Source organism: Ovis aries, chromosome 16 (genome assembly GCF_016772045.2).
Source record: "Ovis aries strain OAR_USU_Benz2616 breed Rambouillet chromosome 16, ARS-UI_Ramb_v3.0, whole genome shotgun sequence".
In the NCBI taxonomy this organism is placed as follows: domain Eukaryota; kingdom Metazoa; phylum Chordata; class Mammalia; order Artiodactyla; family Bovidae; genus Ovis; species Ovis aries.
The window spans coordinates 18,462,890-18,490,729 of record NC_056069.1 but is presented as its reverse complement, the minus strand read 5'-3'; the positions used below and the strand labels follow the sequence as shown (position 1 = coordinate 18,490,729).

The 27,840-nt window shown below is 38.8% G+C and overlaps 1 protein-coding gene and 1 pseudogene across 2 annotated transcripts in view; one reads left to right on the top strand and one right to left on the bottom strand.

Moving 5' to 3' along the window:
- NDUFAF2 (NADH:ubiquinone oxidoreductase complex assembly factor 2) overlaps window positions 1-27,840 on the top strand; it is a 177,418-nt gene that overhangs the window by 54,643 nt on the left and 94,935 nt on the right. The gene's annotated exons all lie outside the window — the stretch shown is intronic.
- On the bottom strand, window positions 797-27,840 carry LOC114118737 (prohibitin 1-like; annotated as a pseudogene).

The window sequence follows — 27,840 nt, the reverse complement described above, 5'->3', positions numbered from 1 at the left end:
ATTATATTTACCTTTCCCTGGCGCTTGTGTTTCTTACTCAATAGCAAAGCATGACCATGATTTAGAAGTTACAGATCAAAAAAAAAAAAAAAGAAGCTACAGATCAAAAGCAATTCTTTTTAAAAATTAATTAATTAAAGTTTGACTTTGCCTGGTGCTTGTTGCTGCACACAAGCTTTCTCTAGTTGCAGCGAATGGAGGGCTTCTAGTTGCAGTGCATGGGCTTAGTTCCCCCCCGGCATATGGAATCTTCCGGACCAGGGGTAGATCCTGTGTCCCCTGCATTGGCAGGTGGGTTCTTAACACTGGACCACCAGGGAAGTTCAACTCTTTGAAATTTTTATTTTTATAATATCGATATGCCACAGTTTATTTAACCTTTCATTAATACACTAATGGATATTTCATTTGCTTGCAGGTTTTGGTTTTTTTTTATTTGCTACTGTTGAATATGTTTCAGTAAACACCCTATAAAATATCCTTTTCTACTTATGCTTTTACATCTGTAAGATAAATTCCCAGAGTGAGCATTGCAGAACCAAAGATATGTCTAATTTTTAATAATAAATATTACCATAGTACCTTCCAGAAAAGTCTGAGCAATTCACATCCCTCACAGCAGTGTGAGTGTCCCTTTCCTCTACAGCCTTACTAGCATGAGGTGACTTTTGTAATATGTTTCATTTATTGCCCCTGACTATTGTAACTCATCAGTCATCTGTCTCCCTGATGCTCAGCTTGCATGTACCCTGGGCATGCCCTTTGAAATAATGAGACAGTGTGCCCTTATGGAACTATACAGACCACTTTTTAGCAGTCTTACTATGTTGGGTTTTAACATGTTTAAGTTACATTCTTCACCAAGTCTGACCCTCAGCACTTCAGTAACACAACGCCTGGCACATTGTAGGTGAGTGGTAAGGATGAATCCTTGCTTTCAAAACCAAATGAATGAGATCTTTGATTGCCATGCCTGTTGGATTATCTGCACCATTGACTTCTTTTGTCAATGCGCATAAGAGTTCACTACGTTTAGAGGCTGTTACCTGAGATCAAACATATTCTTTCCTTTACACTGTTTTTCTCTGGGGTTTAAGCATGCATTTCCCTATGTTGCATATTGCTATGATCAAGACATAGATCTATTTGTCAGATTGTTGCTTGGCTCCTATTCATTTTTGTCTGGCTCTGAAATTGCATACACAGTCTAGGCCTGTCCTCTATAATTTTTTTAAAGTGATATTGTGAGCATTTTACTGCGCAAGTGTCTTCACTTGAGTATGTGATGTGCACCAGTAAACAGAGGTCAGGTAAGGGGGAAAGCTGTTTGTCATTTGCCAAGCAGTTTGTTACAACCAGATAAAAGTGTATTCCCATTTTCAGATTTAAAGTATAAACAAGTTACATATCTAGTCTCAACCAGTCTCTTCATTTTAGAATCTTAATGTTGAAATGTCCCTTTGCTGTCAGCTAGCTCAGTCTTCTTTTCACATCCACCCATTCCAGAAGGTTATGTTTATAGTATATTTCAGTTTCTGCCTTTATTTATTCTTTAACTGGGAGCTATGACAATCCAGCAAGAGCCTGGGTGACTGTAGACTGCATTAGCAACTGGATCTTAGAGAAAAGGGAAAGTGAAATCCTGATGAAGCTCTGATTGAGATCATGCCTTTAAATGCTAGGTCTAAAAGATTATTCAGTTGCTTAAAAGTGTAAGGACCCTGATGGTATTTCAAGTTTTTTTTTAACATTGGATGAGCATGGAGGTCTTTGGAGTAGATTTTAGTAAGAGGGCATATAGGTATCTTAGGGGATAAGCTGTACTGTCTTTTATGGGTAGTTAGGGAGAGCATATTGGTTAATTCAAGAGACTTCTGAAAAATAGAGTTTTGAGACTATAGGCAGAATGGGAATGACAAGTAGGGAAGGGAAACTTACCAACTCTACTTTTTTTTTTTTTTTTATTTTTTTTTACCAACTCTTTAAGTCAAGTCTGGAGTTGCCTTATACAGAGTAGCCAGTTCTGCTTTGCCTTCCTGTTCTGGGTTTTCTCACTCCCTATTTTATTCATTTTTATCATTTAATGTGATCAGAGTATGTATATATTGCTCTTCTACTATTTGTTAGAGATTCATGGTGTAGTTCAGAAATTGAGACTTGGAATAAACTGTTTCAAGCTCCGCTGTCACCAGCAGACCTCAGCTCTAAGATCCTTTACTGAATCTTACTATTTATTTAGTTTGGACCACTTTTCTTGTGACATACCAATTTCTTAATTCAGATTTTTTTATGTGTAGAATTGTTGATTGTGTTTTCTAATTAGCTTTTTGCATTAACTGTTTTCTAAGCATTTTTAAAATGTGAAGTGTTTTCAATCTATTAAAAGATTAATAAATCTAAATTCACAAGTAAGATAGGTTATACAATATCTAAATATTTAAGTTTCCTCTGTTTTCCTCTCCCTTCCTTCCTCTTTTTCTTTTTTTCTTTAATATTTGAAAGCATATTGAAGTTTACTTCTAAATCTCCAGACAGCTAATGAGGTTTTTTTATAGCAGAAGATGAAGCAGTTTATGTAATGGAACCTTTTTATTTTGACTAGAACATATTCAAAAGCAGAGACATTACTTTGCCAACAAAGGTCCGTCTAGTCAAGGCTATGGTTTTTCCAGTAGTCATGTATGGATGTGAGAGTTGGACTGTGAAGAAAGCTGAGTGCCGAAGAATTGATGCTTTTGAACTGTGGTGTTGGAGAAGACTCTTGAGAGTCCCTTGGACTGCAAGGAGATCCAACCAGTCCATCCTAAAGGAGATCAGTCCTGGGTGTTCTTTGGAAGGAACGATGCTAAAGCTGAAACTCCAATACTTTGGCCACCTCATGCGAAGAGTTGATTCATTGGAAAAGACTCTGATGCTGGGAGGGGTTGTGGGCAGGAGGAGAAGGGGACGACAGAGGATGAGATGGCTGGATGGCATCACTGACTCGATGGATGTGAGTTTAAGTGAACTCCAGGAGATGGTGATGGACAGGGAGGCCTTGTGTGCTGCAATTCATGGGGTCACAAAGAGTCAGACACGACTAAGCGACTGAACTGAACTGAGAACATTAAGATTTTTCCTGAGCCTCCTTTGACCAAACACCCATTTCTTCTTTTGTTATCATTACAGTGTTCTTTGCCTTTGGTATCCCATTTCTCTGCCTCCTTAGCTCTTTTTCCTGGCTGCCCTATCACTGTCATCTCTTCTCATTAGTTCCTTTGACCTCTTTTAGACTTAGTTTTGTACAGACCCTTTTATAGTATCCATCATGTTTATCAACCATTTCCATTCATGTGAGAGTCATGGATATAGGTGGCAAGTTCTGTATCTCTCAGCAACCATCAAATAACCATTATACTTTCACCCAGATAACTTCTAAGAAGCTGGTTTATATAGAGTTTTTTTGAACCTTAGTTATACACTATATGAAGATAGTGATGTAGATTTTTATGCCATCTATTTATACCAGTACATAATTTATTATAGTACTATGGAAAATATTAAAAGTATCATTTCAGGTATGGCCTTTTTTATATATTATCTCTCATGATACAAATATGCTTTATAGTCCATTTGATACCCATTTTGTGGTATAGATTTAATTTTTATCATAAAATTGCTTACATTTTCATTTAATGGTGCCTATAATTAGTAAACTTAGAATGACTTAGGATACTTCTTGTATGATAAGTATTGAAAGTTCTTTTATACATACGAGTATAATTTATTTATAAATTTATTTATTTCAATATTTGTTCAACAGAAACTCAGTTGTTCTGACAATGATAATCTTAAACTCTCCTTTGATAGAATTATTTCTTTTTTGGAAAATGTTTAGTTTATAACGTATTTTTAAAAATCAGATTAGGGATAAACCAAAGCTATACTAAGTAGACCACTTCAAAGACATTAAGGCTTCTCACAGAAGGAATGGGAGAGGTGAGACAAACAAAAGGAGTGTTTTTTATCTTTAACTTCATGGGGAATAGTTACATGTATATAGTGTGGGCACATACACATATAGCCCTGTTCCATATGATAAATCAGTGACTGAGGTTCTTATTCGTTTTGTTGGAAGGAGAGTGAAACATCTCTTATTCGTGGTCTAATTCTGATCATTAAGGAGAAAATTGATCAGTAAAGTAGAAACTTCAGAGAAGTCAGTATATAATTTTAGAATTTATTGTTGCTAAGGAAAGCAATGCTGTAAAGACTTAGAAGTATATTCTAACCCATACATTAGAAGAGGTGGCTTCAGATAGCTCTGTAGGAAAAACAGGTATTTATATTTCAAGAGGAATGGAAAAGATCTAAACAAACAAACAGAAATTACTGACAATATATCTGTTCCTAATCCTAATGAGATGGAGATGGAAAGTGTGCTAAAGGCAGTATTCTAACTAGTGTTTTAAAAGGCCAAGAACACAAAAATGCCTGTAACTGTAGCCAGAGGAAATGTAATGGTAGCAAGATAGGGGGCCTGACGTGTTCCCACATAATCATCAAAATTCAGCAAAATGGCATCTTCAGTCTGTGAACAGAACACAAAGCAAGGAGGCAGTGGCTCAAATCAATGAAGCATAATACTTAAAAGACTAAATCTCAAAAAGATGAGAGCTTTAAGGTTCTCAAATGACACAAAATGCTCATCTACTTTTATGTATGAATTTATATGTGTATATAAATTTATGTATGTGTATGCATTTGGTTTTTCTTAGATGGGTGAATATATGTAGGTAACAAATATGTTCTTCTTTGATAATATCCCATAGTCTAAATAGTATTAAGTAGCCAGAAAAAACTAACAACATTTGGAGCTTGAAAATTTCAAAAGCTTAACTCATTGCCTAAGAAAATGGTGTATTTTTAATAGATGAAAGAGAGTAAGACAGCTCAGTTCTCTTTTTTTTTTTTCCTCTTATTTTTTGAGAAATGCTTTTAAGCTGAAAATATAAGGCATGCATAGGCAAGAGGGAACATAAAGAAAATACTTAGAAAATCTATAAATGTTCCAAACTGCTAGAAAGACCATTCTTTACTCTTTCTGTGTTCAACCACAGGACCGCCCCCTTTCTTCCCTTCACTACAATGCCTAAAGAAATGAAACATGGGCCTGCTCCTAGGGACTCAGCCTGGAAGTAGAACTCCTCAGGTCATGACACCTCATGTTACAGTTATCTTATTCTGAGGTGTACTTAACGGCAAACAAATGACAAGAATACCTTTGGTTCTTTTCTTCTGCCAGTAGGCATTTATTTTCATTCATTGCATAGTCTGGGTCAGTGATTAGTCTTCACTATATCTTGAAATAGCAAAAAAACAAATCATGAGAAAGCTATCATATCCAAATAGAAATGAAAAATCAGTTGTTTTTAAAACGCAAAGTTGTTACAAGTAGGGGATACTTGAACTCAATTAGATAGATAATAAATAAACTACAAAACTCAGTGGCTTAACCCAAGCATTTATTTCTTGAGTCAGGCAGCTGTCATTTATTTTATATTTTCATCAATTGGAAGAATCTTCAAGGTTGACTAGAGGAGAAGAGAGCTGAAAGTTCCCCTGGGATGATTTTGAGGGCTGGGCTGGAGGAGGCATATATCGCCTCTCCCCATATTCCGCTGTCCAGAACCCAGTCACGTGACTAACACCACACTGCAGGGAAGGCTGGAAGATGAAGGAAAGCCTGTGCCTAATAGGTGCGCACCAGCTGTCTTTGCCGTGGTTGGTTTAATCCAGCTACATGAATGTTTATTGTGAACAGTGTGCCTGTACTTTTCTAGGCCCTGGATTTGGATTGAGAGATGAATAAGTCATGGTTTCTTCCCTCAACTGAATCATAACCCACAACTCATCGCAGACTATAGCCTGTATTCAGTTTTATATTTTCAAAACAAATCCATTGCCTATTCTCAGTATTACGAGACTAAGAAATATTTTTTAAAACAGCCAAACGATCTGTATACCGTCTGTATCAGTTAGGATTCAGGTAAGAAACAGATGGTACATTCAAATTAGATAATAAAGGGACTGTATAAAGGTGTGGGCAGGGTTTAGGAGGGAAACCACAGGGTGTAGGAAACCACAAGTGCAATACTGGAGCGTTAACAGCAGAGTGTCCCTACCATTTCCAAGCCGGTCTTTTAGTTGTGTAAGACTCTTTGCGACTCCTTGGACTGTAGCCCACCAGGCTCCTCTATCGATGGGGTTCTCCAGGCTAGAATACTGGAGTGGGCAGCCATTCCCTTCTCCAGGGAATCTTCCCCACTAAGGGTGAAAGGGTGAGGAGAAGTGGTTTCTTGGACCTGGGGTTGTGATCTTGAGCTAAGGGAAACAGCCAGCCCATTTGACTTTGCAGGGAGTGAGCCAGCAAAATAAATTCTCTGACCTCATTCTCTTCCTTCCCTCTAGTCTCTCGTTATTGTTTAGTCTCTATGTCCAACTCTTTAGAGATCCCATGGACTGTAGCCCACCATGCTCCTGTGTCCATGAGATTTCCCAGACAAGAATACTGGAGTGGGTTGCCATTTCTTCTCCAAAGAATCTTCCTGATCCAGGGATCAAACCTGTGACTCCTACATCACAGGTGGATTCTTTACCACTGGGCCACCAGGGAAGCCCTAGTCTCATTGGTATTCCCTAATATCCGAATCTCAGTAGAAGTCAGGGAACCTTTGATGTAATCCATACTGGTCAACTTTCTAGGGCAAAGGGCAGAAAGGCGGGGGACTGGATTTAGATGGGCAAACAGCACACTATTCTAAAATTTGTTTCATCTATTTTGCAAATATTATCTGGGCCCTGTTCATTGCAAAGCTGTAAATACTATGGGGCATGTACAAAAGGTATGCCTTTTCCTTCAAGGACCTCTCGCTGACTAGTAAGCAAGAGGGAACCTCAAGTGAAAACTAGATTCAGAGGCAAGTCTCTAGAAGATTTATGTTCAAGCAGTGATCAGGTGCCACATGGAGCATTAGATGAAATGTAAGTGGTGTGATTCCGAAGAGAAAGAGATTATTATGCCTTTGAATTGTTAGAGGAAGCTTTGTGAAAGACCTGAATCTTGAACTTGGCTGTGAAAGGTTTACAGAGATTGTATAGACAAGGAGGACAGAGTCATACGTATAACCTGCTCAGAATATAAAGAGTGTAAAGTCTAGTTGAAGGTGGAAATTCATATAGAAGTCAGTGAGAGGTAAGTTTAGAAATAGTTTGAGGTCAGATGTTAGAGTTATAAAGAGCAAACTAAGGAGTTCGTGCTTTTAAAAACTGCCATAGTGTTCTAGGAGAGATGGCAAGGTATTGTGTGGTAGAAGAGTTATGCAATGAAATAAATTTGGGGAATGTGTACTCTCCCACCCTTGGATATATGTAATATGTCTTTAGTACATGAAAAGCAGAAACCACTTTTGCAGCTAAGCTTCATGTGGCTAAAAAAAGTCCTTTTTTAAAAAAACTGAAACAGGTTAAAATCTTGCGAAACCCTGGTATTCTATAAAACATGTTTTGAGAAATGCTTCGGTATAGGTAATGGTAAGCCTTTGGATAGGTCTGAAAGAGCTATGACATGATTAAAGGGGGAATTTAGGGAGATACTTGGGCAGTATGGATTTGGATGCACATGATTATTTAGGAAGCTATTGCTACTGCAATAATACAGGCAAACAGTGCCAATCTGAAGTAAAGGGTGGTGGTAGTCTGTAAAAGATGCATACTTGTGAGGGGCATTTAGGGGAAAGAAATGATAATATGACTTCGACTGAATATGGGTGAATTAAAAATAGGGAGGGAAAGTCAGAGACAGGTACAGGTAAGTAACGACACAAGCTATGACTTTCAGGCCCAATCTTCTAGTTCTTTGTGGGGGAAAAAAAAAAAGTGACAGTACACAAAGGACACCATAATGCCTATTCTGAAAATAAGTTTGAAAGTGTGTCTTGGAAATAATGGTCATCATCACCACGGTATACAAACTTAATTGTGATTTAGGACTAAAAGAGCAATGTTCTGCTGCACCATTGGGATCATACATATAGCGCCCACACAAACTGAATATTTATTAGTTGTACCTGTAAATTTAGGATTTTTGTTAAACCTCTCCCCACACAATTTTTGGCAGAGAACCAGTCTAGAGTAAGAGCCAACTCTATCTTGTTTATTTGATGTTTTATTAACAGTCATAACCTAAGAATATTGGTAATTTTTATAGCATGTTTTTTAACACCTTTTGAACAATAATCATGCTAGCAACCAGCTGCTGGCCTAATGTCTAAAGGCACATACTAAAGAAACCAGTGTTGGACAAAGAGAGAAATACTATATAAGTCTTTTTAAAATTATTTATTATTAGGTCATAGTCATTTGAAAAAGAGGAAAAACCCAGCAACAACTCTAACATTGTTTAGGGGAGTCATATTTCTTAATTGATGCTTTTATTCTGGCTGTAACTTTCTTTTCTTTTCATTTTATATACTCGCTGTCATTTGCCCATTTCTCTCTGTGCTTGAGCGCATTTTCCTTTATCTTCTTCTATTGTATTTTTATTTATAGAAGACAAAGTACAATGTGATGCTTCTTATTACTTGCTAAATTCCTTGTTTACATGCTAAATCCCTATTTTAATGTAGTTTTGGGATAAATTTACTGAAAATATTCAGTGCTTATATTTTCAGTTTTGAATTTATTCATATTGTGACAGTAATTGGTAGAAAACTGTTTCTCACAGCTGACAGGCCAAAAAAAAAAAAAAAGCTTGGGGACAAAGCTAGCACATGCCAGAGTGCTGAGGACCCATCAGATATTTAAAGAAGTGGCATTTGTACTTGCATTATTTAAGCTACTGTTGAAAAGGGGGGTGGGAAGAGACCATATTTGTAGCAAGTGTACTGTAGAATTCATTTTCTAAAGTATCATGTTTTTGAAGAAGATATAACATCTATCAGGCATTTTATAAAGCACACAAAACAAATAGATAATAGTTCTCAAAAAGAGCTAGAAATCATGAATGTTGTTGTGACATAAACCTTTTTTTATCCCAAAATTCAAAGAAATATATTTACCTCCTAGAAAATAGTAATTAAGCCCAAGTTTCAAACTGAATGTGCATGAATAATTTTGTCATTTTTTACCACAGAATGCTTTTTAGTGAACAGTGCAAGTAAAGAAATAATTATATTTAACCTCTGTTTTGCCAATTAACTTAGATGTTAATTGTCAAACACCTAACAAACATGAAAAAAAAAGTTACAACCAGAATAAAAGCATCAATTAAGAAATATGACTCCTGAAAACAACGTTAAGAGTTGTTGCTGGGTTTTTCCTCTGTTTTGAATGATTATGACCTAATTGTGGTTTGGGGGACTTTTGATAGCCCTAAGCATTCCTCAAGAGATGGGATAGCTGGTTCTTTTGTTTCAGTGACTATGACTATATTTCTATTCTTTCTGGCAACTATGAATAATTACATTCAATAAAAATCAAACAGCATCTTACTTATGGCTCATCAAAGAGAAAAACAACCTTGCCCTTAATTGTGATGAGATACATGGTGTTACAGGTAACAACAGATGGGACTGTCATTTCTACTTTATTTTGTCATTTTTCATACTATAGGATGAAACTTTGAAGGGTCATTGATATAGATCAAAGCACAATAACTCTTTTGGACTTTGAGGATACTGTATTAAATCATCTCAGATCCATTGTTGAAATGAAGATTTGCACGACTCCCTGGTGGCTCATTTTCATGATGTTCATGGGGTTCTCCAGGCAAGAATACTGAAGTGGTTGCCATTCCCTTCTCCAGTGATTCATGTTTTGTGAGAACTCCACCATGACCCATTTTGAAAATACCCTGATGCTTAGAAGGATTGAGGGCAGGAGAAGAAGAGGGCGACAGAGGATGAGATGGTTGGATGGCATCACTGACTCAAAGGACATGAGTTTGAGCAAACTCTGGGAGATAGTGAAGCCTGGCGTGCTGCAGTCCATGGGGTCACGAAGAGTCAGATACCACTTGGTGACTGAACAACAACTGGTGGCTCAATTGTAAAGAATCTGCCTGCGATTCAGAAGACTGATTACAGTGTAGGAAACACAGGTTCAATCATTGGGTCAAGAAGGATTCCCTTCTTGGTGAAGGAAATGGCAACCCACTCCAGTATTCTTGCCTGGGAAATCCCATGGACAGAGGAGCCTGGCTGGCTACAGTCCATGGGGTCACAAGAGTTGGACACGACTCAGTAACTAAACCACCACCAACAACTGAACATGTTAAAAAAAGTTTAAGTAGTTGTGAAATTGTGCTCTTTCCCTGGCTTAAACCAAGAACAAATTATAAAACACTTCAACCTGAAGTTTACACAGTCTGATAAGTCTTTTTTTTTTCCTCCTTTTTTTCCTCATACATGGTTAGTGTAATGGGTTGAATAGTATCCCCCAGAAGTTCTTATCTGCCCCAAATAAGGTCTTTGTATAATGTAATTTGTTGAGGTGGGGTCCTGCTAGATTAGAGTGGGCCCTAAATCCAATGACTAGTGCCTTACAAGAAGAGGAGAGAGCACAGAGAGAAGACTGTCTTGTGATGATGGAGGCAGAGACTGGAGTGATGCAGCTGCAAGCCCAGAAATGTCTTGGAATGCCAGGACCACTAGAAGATGCAATGATGACATCTTGGGAGCCTGACTCTGCCTGCACCTTGATTTTGGACTTCTAGTCTACAGAACTCTGAGAGAATAGATTTCTCCATTTTTAATGTGTATTGATTTACTTTTGGCTGCGTTGAGTCTTAACTGCAGTGCATGGAATCTTCTTTGCAGCACACGGCCTTAATTGCCCTTGTGGCATGTGAGATCTTAGCTTCCGGAGCAGAGATCAAACCTGCATCCCCTGCATTGATAGGTGGATTCTTAACTACTGGACCTCCAGGGAAGTTCCACTTCTCTTGTTTTAAACTACCCAGTTTGTGGTATTTTGTTATGGCAACCCTAAGAGACTAAGACAGTATTCCTAACCATTCTCCTAAGAACATATGTTTTACTACTTACTTTTACACGTTTGTCCTGTGTGCTATACTGTGAGGTCCTTGCAAGTGAAACCGTGTTATACTTATCCATAGTATGCACATGATTCAGTGTCCCCCAAATAGTTATCACATAAGTGTGTGGACACTTATTTTTTAAGGATCCCAAATGTATTCTTCATGAATAAACATGTTATTTTTAAATTAGATTTGGATATTCGAGGAAGACAAGAGTATAAATAATCATAAGGATATTCTGTATGGAAAAGGTTGGAGATAATTACCAGGCATAGGTTTCTATAGTTAGCAAAGGTATGCTAGCTGTTACTACCACTTTTAGATCCCATTCATATGAAAGATAAGCTCTGAAGTGAATTTTAAAGTAAATGAAATTTCTAAAGAGCTGTCAATCTGAATTTTCCAGAGAATATTCAGTTTGTCACAATTTTGCTTTAACATTATAGAGCACAACTGAAAATAAATGATTGCTTAACTATCAAAACTTTATCCGAAGTACAGATCATTTATAAAGATTAACATTTTAGTAAAAATACTAAAATATGTAATTTAAAGTCATGGTATTTTATGAAGAACTGATATTCCAAAATAACATGCAAGGGGATATATAAAAATTTTTAATTTTTATTCTTAAAAGATTGGCTTATAGCCTGAATTTCTAAGAAATGAAAAAATGGTCAGTAAATAATATTCTTATGTCTCAGTTTAAATTTATTCTCCATTTGCTAGTATCATTTTTTTGTTTCTCTCTGATTACAAGTAGTTTTAAATTGTCCCTTGGAGAGTTTTTTACCCAGTAGTTGCAATACTGCTAGTAGAGGCACTAATGACTCTGCTAGGTGCTTGTAGGTTGTTTTAACCTGTCTCAGGTTTTGAGGGTTTTTCCCATGAATTTTAGCATACAGGAATTCCTAGTCTTTGTATATTGAATTCTCATACCTCTTATAGAGACTGTAAGTAAGAAATACTGATTTAATTCACTACAGGAAATGGACCAGTATTAGAAAAAAAAAAAGAATGCCAATTTTAAAAATTGGCAGATGCTTAAATGTGTATGTCTTTTAGCTACATAAACTAATAAATTATGAATTATAATCAAAATTTAGTTTATCCAACAAGGTGAATATAAACATCTCTTGTAATGGCTAAATCTTTATATATACAAATCTGTGGGTGGACACTCAAGTTATCTTCTACTAATAAGAAAAGGATCACTGATTTTAGTTAGTAAAGGATATCATTTTAGACATTTGTTCATTATGTTTTCTAGAGGAAAGAGATGATTTTAAGGGCCACTTGGTAATTATCTTCTTTCTGCTTTCCAACGATGTTTTCACATTCCATAGATCAAAATAAAAATCTCTGTGGCAGCCATGGGCAAACCAGGTATCCTTCTTGAACTCTGACAGTTTCTCTGACATATCTTGTGACTGGATCATATGGGTAAAATTATCCATAATAAACTCGAATTAAAAATATAGATATGAGCAAGTAGATCTGTAACTAATATGCTGGAATATATTTTTAGAAATATATTTGTACTTTTGGACCTACTACTGTTACTTTAATACCCCAATAAGCCCAATAACCTTGATGGTACTATATTAACCATATAAGATTTTTACCTTTTCTTCAAAATTTGTTGTTGTACATGCCTTTGAGCTCCGTCATGTCTGACTCTTTACTACCCTTTGGACTGTAGTCCTCTAGGCTCCTCTGTCTATGAGATTATCCCATCTAGAATGCTGGAATGGGTTGCCATTTCCTCTTCCAGGGGATCATCCCTATCCAGGGATCGGACCTGCGTCTCTTGCAGCTCCTGCATTGGCAGGTGGATTCTTTTACCACTGAGCTACCTGGGAAGTCCTTGAAATTTGTTGGTCTTTGATAAAGGAATAATTCTATGATTGTAATTTAAATTCCCCTTTAACTCAAGTGCTTATCATTAGCAAGCCAGTACCATAAATGATAGTATATATATGCAGTGGATGCAGCTGTAAAAAATAACAAGGGCATGCTTTGTAGATTAATATTTTGTATAAAAAATTCCAATAGATATTACTGTGAAGAAAGCTGAGCGCCGAAGAATTGATGCTTTTGAACTGTGGTGTTGGAGAAAACTCTTGAGAGTCCCTTGGACTGCAAGGAGATCCAACCAGTCCATTCTGAAGAAGATCAGTTCTGGGTGTTCTTTGGAAGGAATGATGTTAAAGCTGAAACTCCAGTACTTTGGCCACCTCATGCAAAGAGTTGACTCATTGGGAAAGATTCTGATGCTGGGAGGGGTTAGGGGCAGGAGGAGAAGGGGACGACAGAGGATGAGATGGCTGGATGGCATCACCGACTCGCTGGACGTGAGTTTGAGTGAACTCCGGGAGTTGGTGACAGACAGGCAGGCCTGGCGTGCTGCGATTCATGGGGTCACAAAGAGTCGGACACGACTGAGCGACTGAACTGAACTGAATAAAATGGAAAATTGCAGAAATTTTGTAGAGTTAGCTATTTTTTTGTGGAAAAGCAAAAGGGGTAAAATTATATGTGTGTATATATGTATAAGATACATGTGTGCGTTAGTCGCTCGGTTTGTGTCCGACTCTTTGTGACCCCATGGACTCTAGCCCACCAGGCGCTGTCCATGGAATTCTCCAGGCAAGAATACTCGAGTGGGTTGCCATTTCCTTTTCCAGGGGATCTTCCCAACCCAGGGATGAACCTGAGTCTCCTACATTTCAGGCAGATACTTTACTGTCTGAGCCATTGGGGAAGATGTATAACTTACATATATATATATTAATACATATGTTGACTTTTCTGTTGACTTTGTGAGCATGAAAATAATTTCTAGAAGGTTGAACTAATAAAAGGAAGTTGCCAGCTATGTGTATGTGCAGAGATGAGCACTCAGCAAATAGGACTTATGTATAGTATATAACCTTTCTTTCTTATATTTGATCACTTTTTCTGTGTACCTCATCCCAATTCTGTGTATTCAATGGAAATAATCATCTTTGGGACCTCAATGTTGGTAGCAAATCCAGTGTAGCCCTACCAAAAGCAATTTATATATAGAAGGATGCCTTCTCTGTAGATAGTCTTTTAGAGAAGGATGTGTTAACCTAAGTAAATAATTCTCCAAATTAAGTAGTTTCGATCTGCAGAAATTGTTACAAGTGTTTGTACTTTGGATGTCAGCATTTTGTTCTTATATTTTTACCTTTTTTTTTCTAATTATGAAAGTAATTTTAAAAAAAGGTATTTAATATAAGCATCAAAAGTTTACCATAGTCCTTTCTGAACCCGTTGAAATAACCACATTCAGTTTTCAGTTGGTTAAACATCCAGTTTTTTCCTTGGTCTTTTGACTTCGTTTAATAGTTTTGTTGTTGTTGTTGTTGCTTTTGCTCCCTGGAAGTTTTTTTAGAAAGAAAAATATGCAGCACTTTTCTTAAAAGTTTCAGAGTTATTTATCATTTATAGGAAAGCCTTTCCAATTCAATAATATATAATAATTGTAAGGGATCAATCCAATAAGATATAATAATTGTAAGTACATATGTACTAACATAGGACCATTTAATACATAAAACAAAGATTAATATAAAGAGAGAAAGTGACAAATATAAAGGAAGGAAGGGAAAAGTTGTTTCTTTGAAAAGGTAAACTGATAAACCTTCAGCCAGACTCATAGTAATAGGAGATTTTAACACCCCGTTTACATCAATAGGTTATCCAGAAAGAAAATCAATATGGAAATATTGGCTTTAAATGACACATTAGCTCAGATAGACTTAATAGCTATATGGAGAACATTTCATCCAAAAGAAGCTGAATATACACGTTTTTTTCCAGATGCACACACTGAGAAATGAACATCAGTATCACAGCTAGTCCACAAAACAAAACTCAGTAAATTTAAGACTGAAATCACATCAAGTATCTTTTCCAACCACAACATTATGTCCCTGGAAATCAACTGAAAAAGAACACAAACGTGGAGACTAAACAATATGCTACGAAACAAGACGGATCACTGACGAAATCAAAGAAAAAATAAAAAAGTATCTAGAGATGAAGGAAAGCAAAAACACAATGATCTAACACCTATGAGACACAGCAAAAGCAGTTCTAAGACGGAAGTTTATACAATACAAGCTTACCTGGGGAAATAAGAAAAATCTTAAATAACCTAACTTTATACCTAACTTTATACCTAAAGCCACTAGAGAAAGAATAGCAAACAACAACCAAAGTTAGTAAAAGAAAATAAAACATAAAGATCCAAGCAGAAATAAATGAAATAAAACAATAGAAAAGATCGTGAAACTAAAAGCTGGCTCTTTGACAAGATACACAAATCTGATAAACCTTTAGTCAGATTCATTAAAAAGAGAGGGTCCAAATCAATAAAATTGAAATAAAAGAGAGGAAGTTTCAAATAATACCACAGAAATACAAAGAATCATAAGAGATTACTGTGAATAATTATGCATAGTAAAATAGACTATTTATAAGTGGATAAATTTTTAGAAACATATACTATTCCAAGACTGAAAACCAGAAAGAAAATATGAACTGACCAAGTATCAGTAACAAAACTGAATCAGTAATTTTAAAAATCTCCAACCAAACAAAAGTCCAGGACTCAGAGCATGTGAAAGTTTGCATAGCCCCTTTAAGAGTGGAGTCTGTGCTTCCTGCAGCTTTCCAGCTCTCCTGTATACAAGCCCCATTGGCCTTCGAAGCCAGATGTTTGGGGGCTCATCTTCCCAGTGCAAGACCCCCAGGCAAGGGAGTCTAATATGGGCTCAGACCTTTTGCCCCTTGAGGAGAACCTCTGCATTTGTGATAATTCTCCTGTTTGTATGTTGCCTACCAAAGTGTGTGGGAGTGCACTCCCATATCTCTACCCCTCCTTCCTGTTTGTTTGTGGTTCCTTCTTTATGTATTTAGTTGTTGACAGTCTTCGGCTAATTTTCAGATTGTTCTCATAAGTAATTGCTCTGTAAATAGTTGCAATTTTGATACGTTTGTTTAGAGGAAGTGAGCTCAGGGTCTTCCTTCCTCATCTTGGCCACCTCACCTTTGACCTTCCTACCAACTTTTCTGAAACACTTCTTTGATCCTGAAGTCACTAGACTCTGCAGGGCTCCAGGCAAATTTGAACTTCAGTGTGTCAGAACTTCCCTTGCCTACTACTCCCCTTCAACAGCAAAATAAGTTCAGTATAAAAAACTATTTATTTGGTTTGTAGTATGATTTTTAAACTATAATCAGCCAACAGAATAATTTATAATAACAATAATAGCTAATACATCTAACACTAAGTGCCAAGTACTATTCTTAATACTTTATATACAATCACTAAATTATCCTGTTAGTGTATTTTATCTTATTTTTCCTATTTTATACTTTGGCCACCTCATGCGAAGAGTTGACGCATTGGAAAAGACTCTGATGCTGGGAGAGATTGGGGGCATGAGGAGAAGGGGATGACAGAGGATGAGATGGCTGGATGGCATCACCAACTCGATGGACGTGAGTTTGAGTGAACTCCGGGAGTTGGTGATGGACAGGGAGACCTGGTGTGCTACAATTCACAGGATCACAAAGAGTCGGACACGACTGAGCTACTGAACTGAACTGAACAGCGGGCACAGGGAATTTAAGTAATACTAAATTATATAACCTGGCAAATTACAGAGCCACATGGTATAGCTCCCATGACTGTGCTCTTAACCAATTGCCTTCTTGTTGCTCAGTCGCTAAGTCAATTCTGACTCTTTGTGACACTGTGGACTGCAGCACGCCAGGCTTCCCTGTCCTTCACTGTCTTCCAGAGTTTGCTCAGACTCATTTCCATGAGTTAGTGATGATATCCAACCATCTCATCCTCTGTCACCCCCCCTTCTCTTGAGAGTGTGAAAATGTTAGTTGCTCAGTTGTGTCTGACTCTTTGTGACCCCATGGACTGTAGCCCACCAGGCTCCTCTGTCCATGGGATTCTCCAGCAAGAGTATTGGGGTGGGTTACCATTCTCTTCTCCAGGGGATCTTCCCCCACCCAGGGGTCAAACCTAGGTCTCTTTCATTGCAGATAGATTCTTTACCATCAGAGCTATGAGGGAAGCCAAGGATGGGATACGAACCCAAAAGTGAAAGTTGCTCAGTTGTGTCTGACTCTTTACGATCCTATGGACTGTAGCTTGCCAGGCTCCTCTGTCCATGGGATTCTGACAAGAGTACTGGCTGCTGCTGCTGCTGCTGCTAAGTCGCTTCAGTTGTGTCCGACTCCGCGACCCCAGAGACAGCAGCCCACCAGGCTCCCCATCCCTGGGATTCTCCAGGCAAGAACACTGGAGTGGGTTGCCATTTCCTTTTCCAGTGCATGAAAGTGAAAAGTGAAAGTGAAGTTGCTCAGTTGTGTCCGACTCTTAGCGACCGCATGGACTGCAGCCTACCAGGTTTCTCTGTCCATGGGATTTTCCAGGCAAGAGTACTGGAGTAGGGTGCCATTGCCTTCTCCAAGATTACTGGAGTGGGTAGCAATTCCCTTCTCCAGGGGATCTTCCTGAACCCAGGATTGAACCAGTGTTTCCTGCACTGCAGGCATTCTTTACGGTCTGAGCCACCGTGGAAGTGCCCTGCAGTTCTCTTGCCTTCAGTCTTTCCTAGCATCGGGGTCTTTTTCCAGTGAGTCAGATCTTCACATCAGGTGGCCAGAGTATTGGAGCTTCAGCTTCAGCATCAGTCCTTCCAATGAATATTCAGGCTTGATTTCCTTTAGGATTGACTGGTTTGATTTTACAGTCTAAGGGACTCTCAAGAATCTTCTCCACCTAAAGAAACAAAAGACCTATATATAGAAAACTATAAAACACTGATGAAAGATATCAAAGAGGACACAAATAGATGGAAAAATATACCATGTTCATGGATTGGAAGAATCAATATAGTGAAAATGAGTATACTACCCAAAGCAATCTATAGATTCAGTGCAATCCCTATCAAGCTACCAATGGTATTTTTCACAGAACTAGAACAAAGAATTTCGCAATTTGTATGGAAATACAGAAAACACCGAATAGCCAAAGCAATCTTGAGAAAGAAGAATGGAACTGGAGGAATCAACCTGCCTGACTTCAGGCTATACAGCAAAGCTACAGTCATCAAGACAGTATGGTACTGGCACAAAGACAGAAATATAGATCAATGGAACAAAATAAAAAGCCCAGAGATAAATCCACGCAGCTATGGACACCTTATCTTTGACAAAGGAGGCAAGAATGTACAATGGATTAAAGACAAGCTCTTTAACAAGTGGTGCTGGGGAAACTGGTCAACTACTTGTAAAAGAATGAAACTAGAACACCTTCTAACACCATACACAAAAAATAAACTCAAAATGGATTAAAGATGTAAGACCAGAAACTATAAAACTCCTAGAGGAGAACATAGGCAAAACACTCTCTGACATAAATCACAGCAGGATCCTCTATAACCCACCTCCCAGAGTAATGGAATTAAAAGCAAAAATAAACAAATGGGACCTAATTAAACTTAAAAGCTTTTGCACAATGAAGGAAACTATAAATGAGGTGAAAAGACAGCCTTCAGATGGAAGAAAATAGCAAACAAAGAAACTGAGAAAGAATTAATCTCAAAAATATACAAGCAACTCCTGCAGCTCAATTCCAGAAAGATAAACGACCCAATCAAAAAATGGGCCAAACAACTAAACAGACCCTTCTCCAAAGAAGACATACAGATGGCTAACAAACACATGAAAGATGCTCAACATCACTCATTATTAGAGAAATGCAAATCAAAACCACAATGAGGTACCATTTCATACCAGTCAGAATAGCTGCTATCCAAAAGTCTACAAACAATAAACGCTGGAGAGGGTGTGGTGAAAAGGGAACCCTCTTACACTGTTGATGGGAATGCAAACTAGTACAGCCACTATGGAGAGGAGTGTGAAGATTCCTTTAAAAACTGGAAATAGAACTGCCATATGACCCAGCAATCCCACTGTTGGGCATACACACCAAGGAAGCCAGAACTGAAAGAGATAACATGTACCCCAGTATTCATTGCAGCACTGTTTATAATAGCTAGGACATGGAAACAACCTAGAAGTCCATCAGCAGATGAATGGATAAGAAAGCTGTGGTACATATAAACAATGGAATATTACTCAGCCATTAAAAAGAATACATTTGAATCAGTTCTAGTGAGGTGGATGAAACTGGAGCCTATTATACAGAGTGAGGTAAGTCAGAAAGAAAGATACCAATACAGTATACTAATGCATATATATGGAATTTAGAAAGATGGTAACAATGACTCTATATGCTAGACAGCAAAAGAGACACAGATGTATAGAACAGTGTTTTGGACTCTGTGGGAGAAGGCGAGGGTGGGATGATCTGAGAGAATAACTTTGAAACATGTATATTATCATATGTGAAACAGATAGCCAGTCCAGGTTTGATGCATGAGACAGGCTGCTCAGGGCTGGTGCACTGGGATGACCCAGAGGGATGGGATAAGGAGGGAGGTGGGACGGGGGTTCAGGATGGGGAACACATGTACACCCATGGCTGATTCATGTCAATGTGTGGCACAAACTACTACACTATTGTAAAGTAATTAGCCTCCAATTAAAATAAATTTAAAAAAAAATCTTACTCAAAATTTAATGAAAAAAGAGTCTTCTCTAGCACCACAATACTATGCGGTTTAAAAAAATATCTTTTATTCAGCATATGTTTTTCAGCTTAATTGGTGTCAAGGTCATATTAGTTATTTGTAGAGATCTGCAAAGTAAAACATGGCCACAACTTTTTGAGATGAGGGTTGACCTCAGTGATTTCTGATCCAATCATGCTGTGCACCAGGTGCGCACTTCCTGTGAACCTCAGTGCTGTAACAACCACATTTTTCTCTCTGATATTTCATGTTGTTTAAACCATGATGAGAACCTTATCTTTGTCTGGTAGGATTATAACCTGCCGCAGAGCCCACAGCCTAAAAAAGAATCGACCCAACTATTCCCAGAATACTATCTCATCCCAGTTGGGTTTCCTCCGAGGTATTAAGGACAGGAAAAGTGAAAGGAGTAAAATGGAGTGTCTGGTGGTGCCGTGTTTGCCTAGGGTCAGCTTAAGTGGCATTTATGTAAGGGTGTATACCGTCACTATGGTGAAGGGAAAGTCTTTCAAGCCATTTATCAGTGATTTCATAGTTCTCATTTCATGGAGGATGGAATAAAAGAACAAAGAAAGTTTACTTTCAAAGTAATTTATTAAACATGAAGTGAAAGAAACAAGATAAACGTGTTTATTTTCATTTTCTTCCCTTTAAAATGACATTCTTATTATTGACCCATGAACTCATTCTCTTTCATATCACAAATTTAAGTGTCTATTTGAATAAGACCTAGCCAGTTCTAATACATTTTTAAACTCCTGATATGTTCTGGAGCTAACTTTGAGAATTCATTTCCTTGGATTTTTTCCCCCCTTTATGATTTGAAGAGTTGGGAAATTATGTTTGGATGGCTTTCAACTGAGGAGATATGTTTGCTTGTTTATCCATTTTAAGTAAAAAGAAAAAACAAAAAAATAATATTCATATCATTTCTTACAGAATAACTCAGTTGTCAAACTATTTTTGTATCCCAGGGTTAGTGCTTACTCAGATTAAACTTTTTGGAAAGGAGACTGAGTTAAAAATGTGGATGCTCTTTAAGATGATAGGGTACCTTGAACTGTTTCAAAGGCATAACAGGTTTTGTTTTTGTATGAAGTAAAGAATGAGGCATTGGAGTTATAAACTTAAGATTCTTGTTGGATAAATGAATTTTCCTAAGGGTAAGGGCAATGGAAATGTTTAATAATTTGCATTGAGAAATTAATGTTACCAAAACTGTCTCCCAAGACAGCCGTCTTCAAGCCATTATACCTGGTCTAATCACCTTATTTCTCAATGTCAGAAAAGCTGATCTTAACCCTGACACCTGAATAAGAGTTCTTCTTGTAACCTTTGTGTTTTTTCCTTGAAGACATGGTAGTGGAGAAGTATCATTCCTCATTCTTCTTTGTCATTTAGATGTTTCTCATTCTTTTGCTAGAAGCAGTGAGGCAGTGCAAAATATCATCTTTAAGACTGTAAGGACATCAAAGTCTGACTAGAGTGGATTAAGATGGGTGCTTTGGGAGAGGAGTGGTGGCAGAACTTTCACAATCGGATCTGCTTTTGCAGGCTTTGTCGGTTGCACGTCAGAGTGGCTTTTGACATAACACGCAAGTGAAACTATCCATCCCTACATCTCTATGTGGAAGCCAGTTCAGTTCAGTTGCTGCGTTGTGTCTGACACTTTGCAACCCCGTGGACTGCAGCACTCCAGGCTTTCCATGGACAGAGGAGCCTGGTGGGCTACAGTCCATGGGGTTACAAAAGTCAGACACAACTTAGCGACTAAATCTCCACCACAACAAAAGTACAATCATCAAATTTGGTGTTTGAAAGCCACAGAGTATGTGAGATGCCTGGAGAAAGGCACATAATGGATGGCTATTTCCATAAATGAAACAAGAAGGTAAGGGAACCCTGATACTATCCATTCATATTCAGAGAGAGAAAAGCAAAAGATGAGATGCAATTTTATGCCCTCCTTCAGCTCTGTGGAAGCCAAGGTATATTTTTAAAGCCTATTCATACTAATCTACAAAATTAAGCATTTTGGATTTATATCAGAGTTTTGTATTTGTAATATATATAGAAAGGATATTAATCTGGCAATTTTAAAGATCAAGTTTATCCCTGTGGTATTACATACTCTAATTATATACTATTTGAGTCAATATATTCAAATAGCCCTTTATTAAAAATAATATAAATAGGTCACAAGAGGACATAGTTATTTTTTAATAAACCCACTCTTGCTTGTTAGAAAGAGTTTCCTTTATTAAGAAAGATTAAAAGAAAAAAATCACTTCTAGGGAAAAAGTTGTTTTTAGTAATTTAGGCTCTCACCAAGTACTAAAAAGTTATTTGAGGAATAAAACATGGGAGGGCAGGAGGAGAAGGGGACGACAGAGGATGAGATGGTTGGATGGCATCACCGACTCAATGGACATGGGTTTGGGTGGATCCAGGAGTTGGTGATGGACAGGGAGGCCTGGTGTGCTGCGGATCGTTGGGTCGCAAAGAGTCGGACACGACTGAGCGACTGAACTGAACTGATTTATCCTCTATCAGAGCTAACTGTGCTCTTGACAAGAAGTACTGAGTGTACCCAAACTTACGTTTAGTTTTCTAGAGTAGTTTAACTATTTTGGTTGTCCATTTTGTTGACATTAAAGGGTGATAGGAAATGGTATATGCACAGGCTTTGAAGTCATGCAGACCAGAATTTAAATTCTGTGTTCTGTACTGAGAAATTGTGTGACCTTGATCCAAGTTTATGTTTAAGTGGCATTTAGTTAATTCGCACTGTTGTCAGCAATCACCTCTGTATAGTTTGACGACGTTTTATGAGGACACTTTTTTAACCTAATGTGTAAGGTCTTTGAATGAATAATGATGGAGTAAGTGTATATTCCTCGGTTTTTAAGAGCTTTAAGAAACAGCTTGATGATGATTCTAGTATGATCTCCCAAATTTCCTTTCAGTTCTAGCTTATTTTAAAATTGTTAAAATTTGGAGATATGAGTGAGTAACATGCGACCTAAACATTCTTGTGGCAACCAGCTTTCTATTTGCCTGGCATGGAATATTGACTGTCTGCGAGAAGATACTGTGTTTATACGTAAGGAGTTTGTAATTCAGTTGGAGGAAAAGCTACAGATGAAATAAATAGAAAAACATGCTTGTTCTTACTTCTGTGATAAGCCCCAGACCTTTTAAATGTGTCCATTCACTTCCTTTCAGGGGACCACATCTTAGTTACCAGAAGTTGAAGAACTGTCATAACAGGGCTACAAAATCTGTAAATTTTATATACATGTGCTTGCACATACATGCATGTACATACACATACATATATGTATGTAATTATGGCAAAACACAAATAACATGAAATTTTCCATCTTAGCCAGTGTTAAGTGCACAGCTTAGTAGTGTTAAGCACATTCACATTGCTTTACATCCAATCTCTAAAACTCTTCATCTTGAAAACCTGAAACTCTATACCCATTAAACAACAACTTCCCTTCCCCATTTGTTCCCATCAACCACCATTCTGTTTTCTATTTCTATGAACACAGAAGAAAGTAGGTGCCTCGTATAAGGAGAATCATGCAGTGTTTGTCTTTTGGTGACTGGTTTATTGCACTTAGCATAATGTCATCAAGGTCCTTCCATGTTGTAGCATTTGTCACAATTTCCTTCCTTTTCAAGGCTGAATAATACTGAATTGTATCTGTATACCACCAGTGTTGTTTATCTGTTAATCTGTCAATGGACTCTTGGGCTGCTTGCATCTTTTGTCTGTTGTAAGTGGTACTGCTGTGAGCATGGGTGTACACATATCTCTTCAAGACCCTGCTTTCAGTTCTTTTGCTTATATGCCCAGAAGTAAAATTCTGGATCACATGATAATTCAAGTTTTAACTGTTTGGAGGAGCACCATTCTCTTTTCCATAGCAGCTGTACAGATTTACATTTCCACCAGCAGTGCACAAGGGTTCCATTGTGACCACATCCTTGCTGACACTTGTTATTTTCTTTTTTTTTCAATAGTAGATATCTTAATAGGTGTGAGGTATAGTAGTATAGTTTAAGCCAAACTTTAACACAGAGAACATTATTATGGAATATACAATCTTGTTTCGAGATCATGGCGAAAGCCTAAATTTGAGTATTGTGCCAGTTGACTCTTTATACTCCATTATACTCCACAGTTTTGGGTGCCATATTTTTGTGTGTGTGTGGTATGTGTGTGAGTGCTAAGTCGCTTCAGTTGTGTCTGACTCTGTGCGGCCCTATGGGCTGTAGCCCACCAAGCTCCTCTCTCCATGGGATTCTCCAAGCAGGAATACTGCTGTGGGTTGCCATGCCCTCCTCCAGGGGGTCTTCTCTACCCAAGGTCGAATCCTAACCTCTTATGTCTCCTGCATTGGCAGGTGGGTTCTTTACCACCAGCGCCACCTGGAAAGCCCAGTGTGTGATATAGCATAGAGCATTTTCTCTCTTATAGTTGTCTCTGTGTTGTAGTCAATCTCTGTTCTTAACCATTTGACCCCTGAGACCACCAGTATGTTTCAGATCAGTAATAGCCAAAGAGCCGAAGTTGTTACTATTATACTGAGAACTGTACATGCAGTATGTCTTGGTGTCCCTTCCAGAATGTGAGGCCATTAGATTGATGTGAGTGAGTGAAGTCACTCAGTCGTGTCCGACTCTGCGACCCCATGGACTGTAGCCTAGCAGGCTCTTCCCTCCCTGGGATTCTCCAGGCAAGAGTACTAGAGTGGGTTGCTATTTCCTTCTCCATAGATTGATGTGAGTCATAGTGAAAAAATACTGGCACCGCTGAACCAGACTCAGAGCGTTGTGAACCTTCCTCTCTTTCTCCCATATATAGTAAAGTGTTTGACCTATGTATTTGTGTGTGTGTTTATATAAATATATGTTTAGGCAACCCGTTCCAGTACTCTTGCCTGGAAAATCCCATGGACAGAGGAGCATGGTGGGCTACAGTCCACGGGGTCACAAAGAGTCGGACACGACTGAGCGACTTCACTTCACTTATTATAACTATATTTTCTATTTAGATATTTTTTTGTAAATGAAGTGAAGAATTTTGATTCTTAAAAGAAAAATACATGGAGTAGAATCTTTAAGTTTTGTATACAAAGCGTGATAGAGTTGTGAGACAATAAAACTGTTTTATAAGATAATTCTCTTCCTTCTGGAGAAGACATGAGATTGAGGACTCAAAGACAAAGACATAAAATTGCAGTGAAAGGAGAGAGGAAAATCAGCGTGAGGGGAACGTGGAGCCAGGTATAAGGCTCTCACAGAAACTCTCATTACCTGCACATTTTCTAAGAGTGAACCACAAATATAACTCTGAGCTTTACAGCAACAAATTCAAAAAGAGAAAACCTTCCAGTCAGAACTTCACAGTGGCTATGAGATCAATCATCTAAACAACTATCTTGGAGAAATATGACTAATTTTTAGTTTACAAAAATGAAAATAGCCTCCTTTTGCTTTTAGTTCTTAAAAAATGCATGTTTCTTATTTTAAAAAAGCCAACCAATCAAAAAAGTACAAAATTTCTCTTGTAAATTACCCTGCTAGAGATAATTTGTGAATATTCTGCTGAGCTTCTTGGTGGTCTGTCCAGAAAAGGAAACAGTTGGTCACACAGTTCCTACTGGCTGATTTACTTTCCCAATAGTATAAGAGCTTATAAATTTTTCTGCACCATCAATAATAACACTGGGTCAGTGTTGTTAATTTTTCCTAGTCCTATAAAAGAAAAATGATATTTGTTTTCTATTATCCTCAGTATTCATATCTGATATGAGTCTCCCACGGTTTTCCTATGTAGGTATTACACAGTGTAATGAACAGGTGTCTTTTACAACATCACTTGATAGATTTGATACATTGTTTTCCTTAAGTATTTCTTATAATTGCATTAAAATATGGGTAATGGTATTTCACCAGATTTTTAATTCAGTAGAAACAGTTTTGAGTAATTAGAAGGCGGGACAAGATAGGTGAAGTGGATTAAGAGGTAGAAACTGCTAGAGATAAAATAGGTCACAAAAATGTAATGTGCAGCACAGTGAAAATAGCCAATATTTTTATGTGGAGTAAAGTCCTTAAAAATAACATCGCTGTGTTGTACACCTGAAACTGATATTTTGAGTCACCATAACTCAGTTAAAAAGCGGGAGAACTTTCTCTGTGGGCCAAAGTGACGTGGTCTGGTATTCTGTTTCTTTGGGTTTTGGGGTTTTTTTTTGAGCTGGAAGGTCTGGGTGTCATTTATTGATAGTAGTTTACATAAATGTCTTCTTCCCTTGGTCATTTCCTTCAAGGCACAGGCACAGAGCCCTCTAGAAGGACAGTCTCTGAACCAGGGAGACAGGAACACCGGATGCACATGTCTTTGGCAGGCCCGTGCAGCCCTGGGCAGATGCAGTCCTTCAAGCTGGAAATCCACCGCGTATTTGAGACACAAAGGTGGGAGGTAGAAAGCAAGGCCGCAGGACTCTCGTTTCAGTCCAGGCCTGCTCTCACTATCCAGACAGGACTCTCGTTTCAGTCCAGGCCTGCTCTCACTATCCAGACAGGACTCTCGTTTCAGTCCAGGCCTGCTCTCACTACCCAAGTCCATTCCAGGGCTCTGGGGAGGGCAGCAGATCAGGCCCACCACCTTCACGGGGGCAGATTCTTCAATCTGTGCTGCTTGTACACACCTGCTTCCGCTGGTCCCGCAGTTAAAGAGCATCAGCTTTATGGTAAGAGAAGGATCACTTCCCCTCTGACCTTCCCAGCACCTCTCTTCAGCTGGGTCTCTGCAGGAACCACTGGAGAAGTCTGAGGCCTGTGTCCCCCATTCATCTGCGTGTGCCATCTTCCTCAAGTCTTGAATGAAGGGTTGGTTGGAGGCTACAGGTTTACTTGCTGACTCCCAGCTCCTCACACACCAAGCCCTGCCTTTCTTCTGCCAGTTGCCGGTGCCTGGGCTGGAGTACTAGGTGGCCCCAAAGATAGGAGCCAAGCTGGTCTATGTAGGCACTTGGCGATTTGGGGTCGGGAGGTGGACTGAAAAAAGGGGGATGGAAATGAGAAGAATCAAAGAGTTCAATATGATTAAGAGATCTGAAGTGATTTTACTTTTGTTTTCTTCACTTTAAGCCAATCATGAAGTTTCACAGTGATTTCTGAAGTAGCAGAAGGAAGGTGGTGCTGAACATCTTGGGGGCTATGGTCCAGATGGCCCAGGAGGTGTGGGCCTCACTGGGGCGGCAGGAGGAGCACCAACTGCCCTCCGGGCAGGTAGGTGATGTTGCGGGAGCGCCGCAGCTCCTACGCGATGTCCTCCGCGGCCTCCCGCTTGCACAGCTGGTTGTGAGTGAGTTGGCGATCCGCTCCGCTGCCTTGAAGTCACCCCCCACAGAGATGATGGCTTCCTTCTTTTGCTGCCCAGCCTTTTCCTCCTCCGATCTGGCCCTCTCTGCTTCCTGCTGAGCCACCTGTTTGGCTTCCACCTCTCTGTGAACTTCCCAAAGGTCAAGGATAGGTCATCCAAGATGAGCCCAAAGGTCGCTGCCCGCTCTGTGAGGTCATCGCTCACCTGTCTGGGGGCCAGCTCTCTGGGTGATCAGTTCTCCCGCCGAGCCACCACGGACTGGAGGATCTCTGTGGTGATGGGCTGGCAGCACACTCTCATCGTAGTCCTCTCCAATGCCGGGGAAGATGCGAGGAAGCTGGCTAGCCACCGGCCAGAAGAGGGTGCATAGGACGATGATGACTTTCTGTAAATCTTTGCTACCCATGTTTACTGGCAGATTACGTGGTCGAGAGCGGCAGTCAAAGATAATTGGTTTCTGTACCCAAGGGATGAGGAAGTGAGTCCCTTCTTCTATGACAATGTCCTGCACTCCACCGAACCCATCAAAGATGACAGCTCTGTGCCCAGCATCCATATTATACAAGGCAGAGTTCACCACACCTCCTGCGATGGCTAAGGCCAGGCCAAACTTGCCAATGGACTCAAACACTTTGGCAGCCATG